Source organism: Zea mays, chromosome 3 (genome assembly GCF_902167145.1).
Source record: "Zea mays cultivar B73 chromosome 3, Zm-B73-REFERENCE-NAM-5.0, whole genome shotgun sequence".
NCBI classification, from domain to species: Eukaryota; Viridiplantae; Streptophyta; class Magnoliopsida; order Poales; family Poaceae; genus Zea; species Zea mays.
This window is the reverse complement of record NC_050098.1, coordinates 35,411,827-35,424,042: the sequence shown is the minus strand read 5'-3', so window position 1 is coordinate 35,424,042 and position 12,216 is coordinate 35,411,827.

Sequence of the window (12,216 nt, the reverse complement as noted above, 5' to 3'; positions counted from 1 at the left end):
GTCATGGATGCTGTGTAAATCGGTTTTTGCAGAAATTTTAAGTAGGGGACGTCCCCTCCTGTTTGTTTTAAAATTGTGATTTAATTTATAGAGACAGATATACTAAAACACCCGCCACAAAATTGATTTATGAAAAAAAATGAAAGAAGCTGCCCTTACTGCTTTCTCTGTAGCCTCTGTTGAATAAGTAGGCATTCTAAATTAAATTCTGAATATAAATCATGAACAATATTAAAAAAACTAGTATGTTGTTCCCTCACAGGCTAGTAATCAGTACGCAGAACACATCTATAATAATAGATAAACTGAAGTACGAATTAACAGACTATTCGCTTGGTTTTAATATGTAACGACTTCTATTGCTTCTATAGTGTTTTGTCTCTATGGATTGCAGTTGCAGTAGTCCGAACAGTTGTCTTTAATCTAAAGCGAATAACCTGTAAATCAGATGATGCGTAATAATTAGACATACTGAATAAGGGTGTGGAAGCGGCAAGGAAGACGGCGGCAACAGACGTCGAGAAGAACATGAGCAATCACGAGAAGTCGCTTCCCAAAAACCTTATTCGTCCTCTCTCAGTGCAGGATCTCGCAAGCAAAGGGTTTCAGAAACCTACTCTCAGCTCCCAGATGCACATCGCCAGCGGCGCTAGGGATAAAGAGGACTATAGCGAAGGCACAACAATAAGCAAAGGCAAAATCTAACTCGCGTGTTGAGATATCTTTGGCGGCGACTGTTAGATGTTATTTATTGAGCCGCCTCCAATCCCACGATCAGAGGATAAGGACTCAAGTCATGGTTTGTATGTGATCCAATAAGGACTCACGTCTCGATCTGGTCGTGATCGATAAAGACTCTTAACTTAACAGTCAAGCAACCAAAAATAAAAATATAAAATGACAAAAGCAAGTCGAACCCCCTCAAAGTGAGGGGCTAGAATTTGGTGGATCCTTGTCGGGGACCATAATTAGGGGTACCCCCAAGACTCCTAATCTCAGTTGGTAACCCCCATCAGCACAAAGCTGCAAAGGCCTGATGGGTGCGATTAAGTCAAGGCTCGGTCCACTCAAGGGACACGATCTCGCCTCGCCCGAGCCCAGCCTCGGGCAAGGGCGGCCGACCCCGGAGGATTTACGTCTCGCCCGAGGACCCCCTCCAGCAACGGACACACTTTCGGTTCGCCCGAGGCCCAGTCTTCGCCAAGAAGCAACCTTGGCCAAGTCGCCACGTCGACCGACCGTATCGCAGGAGCATTTAATGCAAAGGTGGCCTGACACCTTATCCTGACGCGCGCCCTTCAGTCGATAGAGCCGAAGTGACCGCAGTCACTTCGCCGCTCCACTGACCGGCCTAACAAGAGGACAACACCGCCTGCGCCGCTCCGACTGTTGTGCCACTCGACAGAGTGAGGCTGACAGCAGCCAAGTCCGGCCTCAGGCGCCATAGGCTCGGACTCGGGCTCGGCCCCGGAAGACGACGAACTCCGCCTCGCCCGACCCTAGGGCTCGGACTCGGGCTCAGCCCCGGAAGACGACGAACTCCGCATCGCCCGACCCCAGGTCTCGGGCTCGGCCCCGGAAGACGACGAACTCCGCCTCGCCCGACCCCAGGGCTCGGACTCGGGCTCAGCCCCGGAAGACGACGAACTCCGCATCGCCCGACCCCAGGGCTCGGACTCGGGCTCAGCCCCGGAAGACGACGAACTCCGCCTCGCCCGACCCCAGGGCTCGGACTCGGGCTTAGCCCCAGAAGACGACGAACTCCGCATTGCCCGACCCCAGGGCTCGGACTCGGGCTCAGCCCCGGAAGACGACGAACTCCGCCTCGCCCGACCCCAGGGCTCGGACTCAGCCCTGGCCTCAGCCGACGGTCTCCGCCTCGCCCGACCCAGGGGCTCGGACTCGACCTCAGCCTCGGAAGATAGACTCGACCTTGACCTCGAAGTAGCCTCTGCCTCGCCCAACCCAGGGCTCGGACCGACCACGTCACCGGAGGCGCCATCATTACCCTACCCCAAGCTAACTCAGGCTACGGGGAACAAGACCGGCATCCCATCTGGCTCGCCCCGGTAAACAAGTAATGATGGCGCCCCGCACGCCCCATGACGACGGCGGCTCTCAGCCCCCTTACGGAAGCAAGGAGACGTCAGCAAGGACTCAATAGCCCCGACAGCTGTCCTTCCGCCAGGCTCCAGCGCTCCTCCGACGTCCACGACACCACACGAACAGGGTGCCAAAACCTCTCCGGCTGCCACGACGGCATGTACTTAGGGCACTAGCTCCTCTCTGCTAGACACGTTAGCACACTGCTACATCACCCAAATGTACACCTGGACTCTCTCCTTACGCCTATAAAAGGAAGGTCCAGGGCCCTCTTACAGAGGGTCGGCCGCACGGGGAAGGACGGGACGGCGCGCGCGTAGGCCTCTCGCTCCCTCCCGCGCGGACGCTTGTAACCCCCTACTGCAAGCGCACCCGACCTGGGCGCGGGACAAACACGAAGGCCGCGGGTTTCCCCTTTTACGCCTCTCTCCCCCCTTCGCGCTCCGTCTCGCGCCGACCCATCTGGGCTGGGGCACGCGGCGACAATTTACTCGTCGGTCCAGGGACCCCCCGGGGTCGAAACGCCGACAGTTGGCTCGCCAGGTAGGGGCCTGCTGCGTGTTGACGAACAGCTTCCCGTCAAGCTCCAGATGGGCAGTCTCCAGCAACCTTTCTAGCCCGGGACGGTGCTCCGTTTCGGGAGTCTTGAGTTCATGTCCCTCGACGGCAGCTACGACATGATACTCCTTCCCCCGCCGCGCGACAGCGACAATGGCGGCCGATAACCCGCCCGCCGGTGGCGAAATCGACGACGTCTTCCCCACGTGGCGGAAGAACAACATTCGGGTTTATCCCGTCGCCTCCCCCGCCGACGGAGGAAGAGGCGGGGCAACCAAGGCCAAGCAGGAGGCGGCACCTCGTCGGCTGTCGAGCGAGTCGACGGCGCCGGTGCCCCAACGGGGGACACATCGGGCATCGACTTCGCGTCTGAGATGAAGACGAGCGCCGTCTCCCCGCAACACGCCAACTCCAAGCGGACGGACGACGCCAGCACGCTCGCAAAAGACTTGCTGGGCATCACCCTCGTACCTGAGACGACGGTGCAGTCTGCCCCTGACGTGACTTCGTCACCGCCCGTCGACCAAGAGGTACCGACCGATTCCCATCTCGTACCTTTTGGATTCAGCCTCGACCCACCAAGCAACTTCGCTTCGGTGGACGCTCTCATAGAGGCGAGTCCAAACCCTCTGGGGTACGGTATGCGGTCACCCTGGGACCGGCTGACAGCCGTCTCGACCTATGGGCTCTCGGGTTCCGAGGAAGATGACGAGCCCAACTTTTGTTGGGATTTCTCCGGACTTGGCAACCCCAGTGCCATGCGAGACTTCATGACCGCATGCGACTACTGCCTTTCCGACGGTAGCCGCAGCCTCGGCGACGAGGACTGCAGCCCAAGTCGTGAATGTTTCCACGTTGATCTAGGGGGTCCCGGCGAAGGCAACCATCTTGGTATACCGGAGAACGGTGATCCCCCTAGGCCTGCGCCTCGCGTTGACATCCTACGGGAGCTAGTTGTGGTCCCAGTCCCTACAGGGGGTCAGGACTCACAGCTCGAGCAAATCCGCGAGATGCAGGCCAGGCTCGACGAGGGAGCAGGAACACTTGAGTCGTTCCGCCGGGACATCGGGCAGGAATGGGCAGGCCGACCTCCAGCCGGAGAAGCGCGTCATTTACCCCAGGGCATCTAGCACCGCATCACCGATGATGTCAGGGCAAGGCCGCCACCGGCTTCCAGTGGGGTAGGCCAGAACCTGGCTGCAGCGGCAATACTTCTCCGCGCGATGCCGGAGCCATCAACCACCGAGGGGCGGCGTATCCAGGGAGAGCTCAAGAATGTCCTGGAGGATGCCGCGGTCCGACGGGCCGAAAGCTTTGCCTCCCGAAGGCAGGGGTACCCCTCGGAGCATCGTGCCGTGACTTCCCGATTCATGCGGGAAGCCTCGGTCCACACCGGGCGCACGCGCAACACAGCGTCTGCGGCCCCGAGTCGCCTCGGCAACGAGCACCATCACCGCAACCGTCGAGCCCACCTTGACGAGAAGGTGCGCTGAGGCTACCACCCCAGGCGTGGGGGACGCTACGACAGCGGGAGGATCGGAGTCCCTCGCCCGAACCACCCGATCCGCAGGCTTTCAGCCGGGCCATACGACGGGCGCCGTTCCCGACCCGGTTCCGAACCCCGACTACTATCACAAAGTACTCGGGGGAGACGAGACCGGAACTGTGGCTCGCGGACTACCGGCTGGTCTGCCACCTGGGTGGAACAGACGATGACAACCTCATCATCCGCAACCTCCCCCTGTTCCTCTCCGACACCGCTCGAGCCTGGCTGGAGCATTTGCCTCCGGTGCAGATCTCCAACTGGGACGACCTGGTCCAAGCCTTCGCCGGCAACTTCCAGGGCACGTACGTGCGCCCTGGGAACTCCTGGGATCTTCGAAGCTGCCGCCAGCAGCCGGGAGAGTCTCTTCGGGACTACATCCGGCGATTCTCGAAGCAGCGCACCGAGCTGCCCAACGTCACCGACTCGGATGTCATCAGTGCGTTCCTCGCCGGCACCACCTGTCGTGACCTGGTGAGCAAGCTCGGTCGCAAGACCCCCACCAGGGCGAGCGAGCTGATGGACATCGCCACCAAGTTCGCTTCCGGCCAGGAGGCGGTTGAGGCCATCTTCCGGAAGGATAAGTAGCCCCAGGGCCGCCAGCCGGAGGATGTCCCCGAGGCGTCCACTCAGCGCGGCACCAAGAAGAAGGGCAAGAAGAAGTCGCAAGCGAAACGCGACGCCGCTGACGCGGACCTTGTCGCCGCCGTCGAGTACAAGAACCCTCGGAAACCTCCCGGAGGTGCTAACCTCTTCGACAAAATGCTCAAGGAGCCGTGCCCCTATCATCAGGGGCCCGTCAAGCACACCCTTGAGGAGTGCGCCATGCTTCGGCGCCACTTTCACAAGGCCGGGCTACCTGTGGAAGGTGGCAGGGCCCGCGACGACGATAAGAAGGAGGATCACAAGGCAGGAGAGTTCCCCGAGGTCCACAACTGCTTCATGATCTACGGTGGGCAAGTGGCGAACGCCTCGGCTCGGCACCGCAAGCAAGAGCGTCGGGAGGTCTGCTCGGTAAAGGTGGCGGCGCCAGTCTACCTAGACTGGTCCGACAAGCCCGTCACCTTCGACCAGGGCGACCATCCTGACCGCGTGCCGAGCCCGGGGAAATACCCGCTCGTTGTCGACCCCGTCATCGGCAACGTCAGGCTCACCAAGGTCCTCATGGACGGAGGCAGCAGCCTCAACATCATCTACGCCGAGACCCTCGGGCTCCTGCGGATCGATCTGTCCTCGGTCCGGGCAGGCGCTACGCCTTTTCACGGGATCATCCCCGGGAAACGCGTCCAGCCCCTCGGACAACACGATCTACCCGTCTGCTTTGGGACACCCTCCAACTTCCGAAGGGAGACTGAGAGCACCTAGAGGGGGGTGAATAGGTGATCCTGTAAAACTTGAACTTAATGCCACAAAAACTTGATTAGACATTAGCACACTAATGCCAAGTGGCTGGAGAGGAGTCTCAACAAAACACAATAACCACAAGAGATCAATCACAGAGATGGCGCAGTGGTTTATCCCGTGGTTCGGCCAAGACCAACGCTTGCCTACTCCACGTTGTGGAGTCCCAACGGACGAGGGTTGCAATCAACCCCTCTCAAGCGGTCCAAAGACCTACTTGAATACCACGGTGTTTTGCTTGCTTTACTATAACCCGTTTGCGAGGAATCTCCACACTTTGGAGCCTCTCGCCCTTACACTTGAAATTCACAAAGAAGCATGGAGTAAGGGAGGGATTAGCAACTCACACAAGACACAAAGATCACAGCAAATACACACACACAAGACCCAGACTTAAGCTCAAAAGACTAGCACACTAGAACGGAGCTCAAATCACTAGAATGTCGAACAAGTGCGCAAGAATGGAGTGTGAGTGATCAAGTGTGCTCAAGGAATGCTTGGTGTGCTCCTCAATGCGCCTAGGGGTCCCTTTTATAGCCCCAAGGAAGCTAGGAGCCGTTGAGAGCAATCCGGGAAGGCAATTCTTGCCTTCTGTCGCCTGGCGCACCGGACAGTCCGGTGCACCACCGGACACTGTCCTATGCGGATTTCCTTCCTTATTTGGCGAAACCGACCTTTGGCAGCCTTGGAGCCGTTGGCGCACCGGACACTATCCAGTGCACACCGGACAGTCCGGTGCCCCCTTCCGACCGTTGGCTCGGCCACGTGTCTCGCGCAGATCGCGCAGCCGACCGTTGGCCCGGCCGACCGTTGGCTCACCGGACAGTCCGGTGCACACCGGACAGTCCGGTGAATTATAGCCGTACGCCGTTAATTTCTTCCCGAGAGCAGCAAGTTCGCCTGAGCCAGTCTGGCGCAACGGACACTGTCCGGTGCACCACCGGACAGTCTGGTGCACCCAAACAGAGCTGGCTTTGGCTGAACAAGCCATCTCTTCTCCAATTCGATTTCTCCTGTTTCCAGCACTTAGACACAATACATTAGTCTCTAAAACAATGTACTAAGTCTGAGAAACATACCTTTATACTTGATTTGTACTTTGTCCACCATTTGACACTTAGGCACTTGTGTTGGACACTAAATCACCAAAACACTTAGAAATGGCCCAAGGGCACATTTCCCTTTCAATCTCCCCCTTTTTGGTGATTAATGCCAACACAACATAAAGCAAGTAGAACAAGTACAAACTCAATTCAAATCAGAACTCAAATTTGTTTTGAATCAAATTTGGCATATATGGATCATTCTTTGCCACCACTTGGTTTGTTTTTGCAAATCAAACTCAATTTCCTATCTCTAAGTCAAACGCACATGTTGAAACATAAAGAGAGATATTTCACGAAAAATTGATCAAGGATTCAAAAACTCCCCCTTTTTACCATAATTAAACCTTCTCCCCACAGGAGACCAACTTTTGACAATAAGAGCAATTAAGAGTATTTTGACAAACAAAAACTCTAACTCTATCATTTTCAAAATTCACAAGTGGTAGCTGATCCATTTATTGCTTTGGCCTTATTTTCTCCCCCTTTGGCATCAAGCACCAAAACGGGATCAATTTTGGCCCTTTAACCCCATTGCCTCACCAAAATCTTCAACTAAGAGTAAAAGGCAATAAGAGTACTAATATGAACTTGGAAGAAGTTACTCGTTCATCAGAGTGCAGTGGAAGTCTTGCATGGTCCAAGTCCACCTTTTCCCTTTCAATCCACCTTCGAGACTAAATCAGGCAAACTCAAGCACACAGTTAGTCTCAAAGGGTCAAGTTGTAGCACATCTCCCCCTAAATTTGTGCATCACTTGCAAAGGACTTGTGCGGTCCAGGGAGTGCATGTACAACTTGAGCACCATAAATAAACAACACAATGCAAAAGGAACATGATCAAAGGCATAAACACATGTATGCTATAAATCAATCCAAGTTTCGCGAATCTAAGACATTGAGCTCATTACGCAACTTGCAAAAGGTCTGCTCATCTAAAGGCTTGGTAAAGATATCGGCTAGCTGGTTCTCGGAGCTAACATGAAATACTTCGATATCTCCCTTTTGCTGGTGGTCTCTCAAAAAGTGATGCCGGATGTCAATGTGCTTTGTGCGGCTGTGTTCAACAGGATTATCCGCCATGCGGATAGCACTCACATTATCACATAGGAGTGCGACTTTGCTCAGATTGTAGCCAAAGTCCCTGAGGGTTTGCCTCATCCAAAGTAGTTGCGCGCAACACTGTCCGGCGGCAACGTACTCGGCCTCAGCGGTGGATAGGGCAACGGAGGTTTGTTTCTTAGAACTCCATGACACCAGGGACCTTCCTAAGAATTGGCACGTCCCCGATGTACTCTTCCTATCGACCTTACATCCAGCATAGTCGGAGTCTGAATATCCAATCAAGTCAAAGGTAGACCCCTTTGGATACCAGATCCCGAAACAAGGCGTAGCGACTAAATATCTAAGAATTCGCTTCACAGCCACTAAGTGACACTCCTTAGGATCGGATTGAAATCTGGCACACATGCATACACTAAGCATAATATCCGGTCTACTAGCACATAAATAAAGTAAAGACCCTATCATAGACCGGTATGCTTTTTGATCAACGGACTTACCTCCTTTGTTGAGGTCGGTATGTCCGTCGGTTCCCATCGGAGTCTTTGCGGGCTTGGCGTCCTTCATCCCAAACCTCTTGATCAAGTCTTGCGTGTACTTGGTTTGAGAGATGAAGGTTCCATCCTTGAGTTGCCTCACTTGGAACCCAAGGAAGTAGCTTAACTCGCCCATCATCGACATCTCAAATTTCTGAGTCATCACCCTGCTAAACTCTTCACAAGACTTTTGGTTAGTAGAACCAAATATTATGTCATCAACATAAATTTGGCACACAAAAAGATCACCATCACAAGTCTTAGTAAAAAGAGTTGGATCGGCTTTCCCAACCTTGAAAGCATTAGCAATTAAAAAGTCTCTAAGGCATTCATACCATGCTCTTGGGGCTTTCTTAAGTCCGTAGAGCGCCTTAGAGAGCTTACACACGTGGTCGGGGTACCGTTCATCCTCAAAGCCAGGGGGTTGCTCCACGTACACCTCCTCCTTGATTGGCCCGTTGAGGAAAGCGCTCTTCACATCCATTTGGAACAACCTGAAGGAATGGTGAGCGGCATATGCTAGCAAGATACGAATGGACTCTAGCCTAGCCACAGGAGCAAAAGTCTCCTCAAAGTCCAAACCTGCGACTTGGGCATAACCTTTTGCCACAAGTCGAGCCTTGTTCCTTATCACCACCCCGTGCTCGTCTTGTTTGTTGCGGAACACCCACTTGGTTCCCACAACATTTTGCTTAGGACGAGGCACTAGTGTCCAAACTTCATTCCTCTTGAAGTTGTTGAGCTCCTCTTGCATGGCCAACACCCAGTCCGGATCTAGCAAGGCTTCTTCTACCCTGAAAGGCTCAATAGAAGAGACAAAAGAGTAATGCTCACAAAAATTAACTAATCGAGACCGAGTAGTTACTCCCTTGCTAATATCACCCAAAATCTGGTTGACGGGATGATCCCTTTGAATCATCGCTCGGACTTGGGTTGGAGGTGCTGGTTGCGCTTCTTCCTCCATTACATGATCATCTTGTGCTCCCCTTGATCATACGCCTCCTGTTCATCATCTTGAGTTGGGGGTTGCACCATTGTTGAGGAAGAAGGTTGATCTCGCTCATCTTGTTCCTGTGGCCGCACATCTCCAATCGCCATGGTGCGGATTGCGGCCGTTGGAACTTCTTCTTCATCTACATCATCAAAATCAACAACTTGCTCTTTTGGAGAGCCATTAGTCTCATCAAATACAACGTCGCTAGAGACTTCAACCAAACCCGATGATTTGTTGAAGACTCTATACGCCTTTGTATTTGAGTCATAACCTAACAAAAACCCTTCTATGGCTTTGGGAGCAAATTTGGAATTCCTACCCTTCTTCACTAGAATGTAGCATTTACTCCCAAAAACTCGAAAATACGAAACATTGGGTTTGTTACCGGTTAGTAGCTCATATGACGTCTTCTTGAGGAGGCGGTGAAGGTAGACCCTGTTGATGGCGTGGCAAGCCGTGTTCACGGCTTCCGACCAAAAACGCTCGGGGGTCTTGAACTCTCCAAGCATCGTTCTCGCCATGTCTATAAGTGTCCTGTTCTTCCTCTCTACCACACCATTTTGCTGTGGTGTGTAGGGAGCGGAGAACTCATGCTTGATCCCTTCCTCCTCAAGGTACTCCTCCACTTGAAGGTTCTTGAACTCGGACCCATTGTCGCTCCTTATCTTTTTCACCTTGAGCTCAAACTCGTTTTGAGCTCTCCTTAGGAAGCGCTTGAGGGTCCCTTGGGTTTCAGATTTATCCTGCAAAAAGAATACCCAAGTGAAGCGGGAAAAGTCATCAACTATAACAAGACCATACTTACTTCCTCCTATACTTAGATAGGCGACGGGTCCGAAGAGGTCCATGTGAAGCATCTCCAAAGGTCTTGATGTGGTCATCACATTTTTGGTGTGATGAGAGCTTCCCACCTGTTTGCCTGCTTGACAAGCTGCACAAGGTCTATCTTTTTCGAATTGCACATTAGTTAAACCTATCACGTGTTCTCCCTTTAGAAGCTTGTGAAGGTTCTTCATCCCCACATGTGCTAAGCGGCGATGCCACAGCCAGCCCATGCTAGTCTTAGCAATTAAGCATGCATCTAAACCGACCTCCTCTTTTGCAAAATCAACTAAGTAAAGTTTGTCGTCTAATACACCCTTAAAAGCTAATAAACCATCGCTTCTTCTAAAGACAGACACATCTACATTTGTGAATAGACAATTATATCCCATATTGCATAATTGACTAACAGATAACAAATTATATCCAAGAGACTCAACTAAAAACACATTAGATATTGAGTGCTCGGATGAAATAGCAATTTTACCTAACCCTTTTACCTTGCCTTGATTACCATCACCGAATATTATTGAATCTTGGGAATCCTTGTTTTTAACGTAGGAGGTGAACATCTTCTTCTCCCCCGTCATATGGTTTGTGCATCCGCTGTCGATAATTTAGCTTGAACCCCCGTATGCATAAACCTGCAAGGCAAATTTAGGCTTGGGTCTTAGGTACCCAACTCTTGTTGGGTCCTACAAGGTTAGTCACAATTGTCTTAGGGACCCAAATGCAAGTTTTGTCTCCCTTGCATTTTGCCCCTAATTTTCTAGCAACTATCTTCCTATCCTTTCTACAAATAGCATAGGAAGCATTTAAAGCATGATATATTGTAGAAGGTTCATTAACTTTCCTAGGAACATTAACACCATTTCTCCTAGGCACATTTCTACCATGCATACAGGAAGAACTAGAAGCAAACATAGCATATGAATCATACACATGTGAATCAAAAGCATCATAACTTCTATTTGCATTTCTAGCATGTCTCCTATCATGATACATAAAAGCATGGTTCTTTTTAGCACTACTAGCCATAGGGACCTTCCCTTTCTCCTTAGCGGGGATGGGAGCCTTATGGCTTGTTAAGTTCTTGGCTTCTCTCCTGAACCCAAGTCCATCCTTAATTGAGGGGTGTCTACCAATCGTGTAGGCATCCCTTGCAAATTTTAACTTATCAAATTCGCTTTTGCTAGTCTTAAGTTGGGCATTAAGACTAGCCACTTCATCATTCAATTTAGAAATTGAAACTAGGTGTTCACTACAAGCATCAACATTAAAATCTTTACACCTAGTGCAAACCACACAAGATGTTGATTTATTAGCTATTTCTAACTTAGCATTCAAGTCATCGTTTATGCTTTTTAAACTAGAAATAGAGTCATGGCATGTAGACAATTCACAAGAAAGCATTTCATTCCTCTTTATTTCTAAAGCAAGGGATTTTTGAGCTTCTACAAACTTATCATGTTCATCATATAAGAGATCCTCTTGCTTTTCTAGCAATCTATTCTTATCATTCAAAGCATCAATCAATTCATTTATTTTATCCACCTTGGTTCTATCTAGACCCTTGAATAAACATGAATAATCTATTTCATCATCATCACTAGACTCATCCTCACTTGAAGAAGCATAAGTACTAGTGTTACGAGCGCTTACCTTCTTTTCCCTTGCCATGAGGCAAGTGTGATGCTCGTTGGGGAAGAGGGATGACTTGTTGAACGCAGTGGCGGCGAGTCCTTCGTTGTCGGAGTCGAACGACGAACAATCCGAGTCCCACTCCTTGCCAAGATGTGCCTCGCCTTTTGCCTTCTTATAGTTCTTCTTCTTCTCCCTCTTGTTCCCTTGTTCCTGGTCACTATCATTGTCGGGGCAATTAGCAATAAAATGACCAACCTTACCACATTTGAAGCATGAGCGCTTCCCCTTTGTCTTGTTCTTGCTTGGCTGCCCCTTGCGACCCTTTAGCGCCGTCTTGAAGCGCTTGATGATGAGGGCCATTTCTTCATCATTGAGCCCGGCCGCCTCAACTTGCGCCACCTTGCTAGGTAGCGCCTCTTTGCTCCTCGTTGCCTTGAGAGCAATGGGTTGA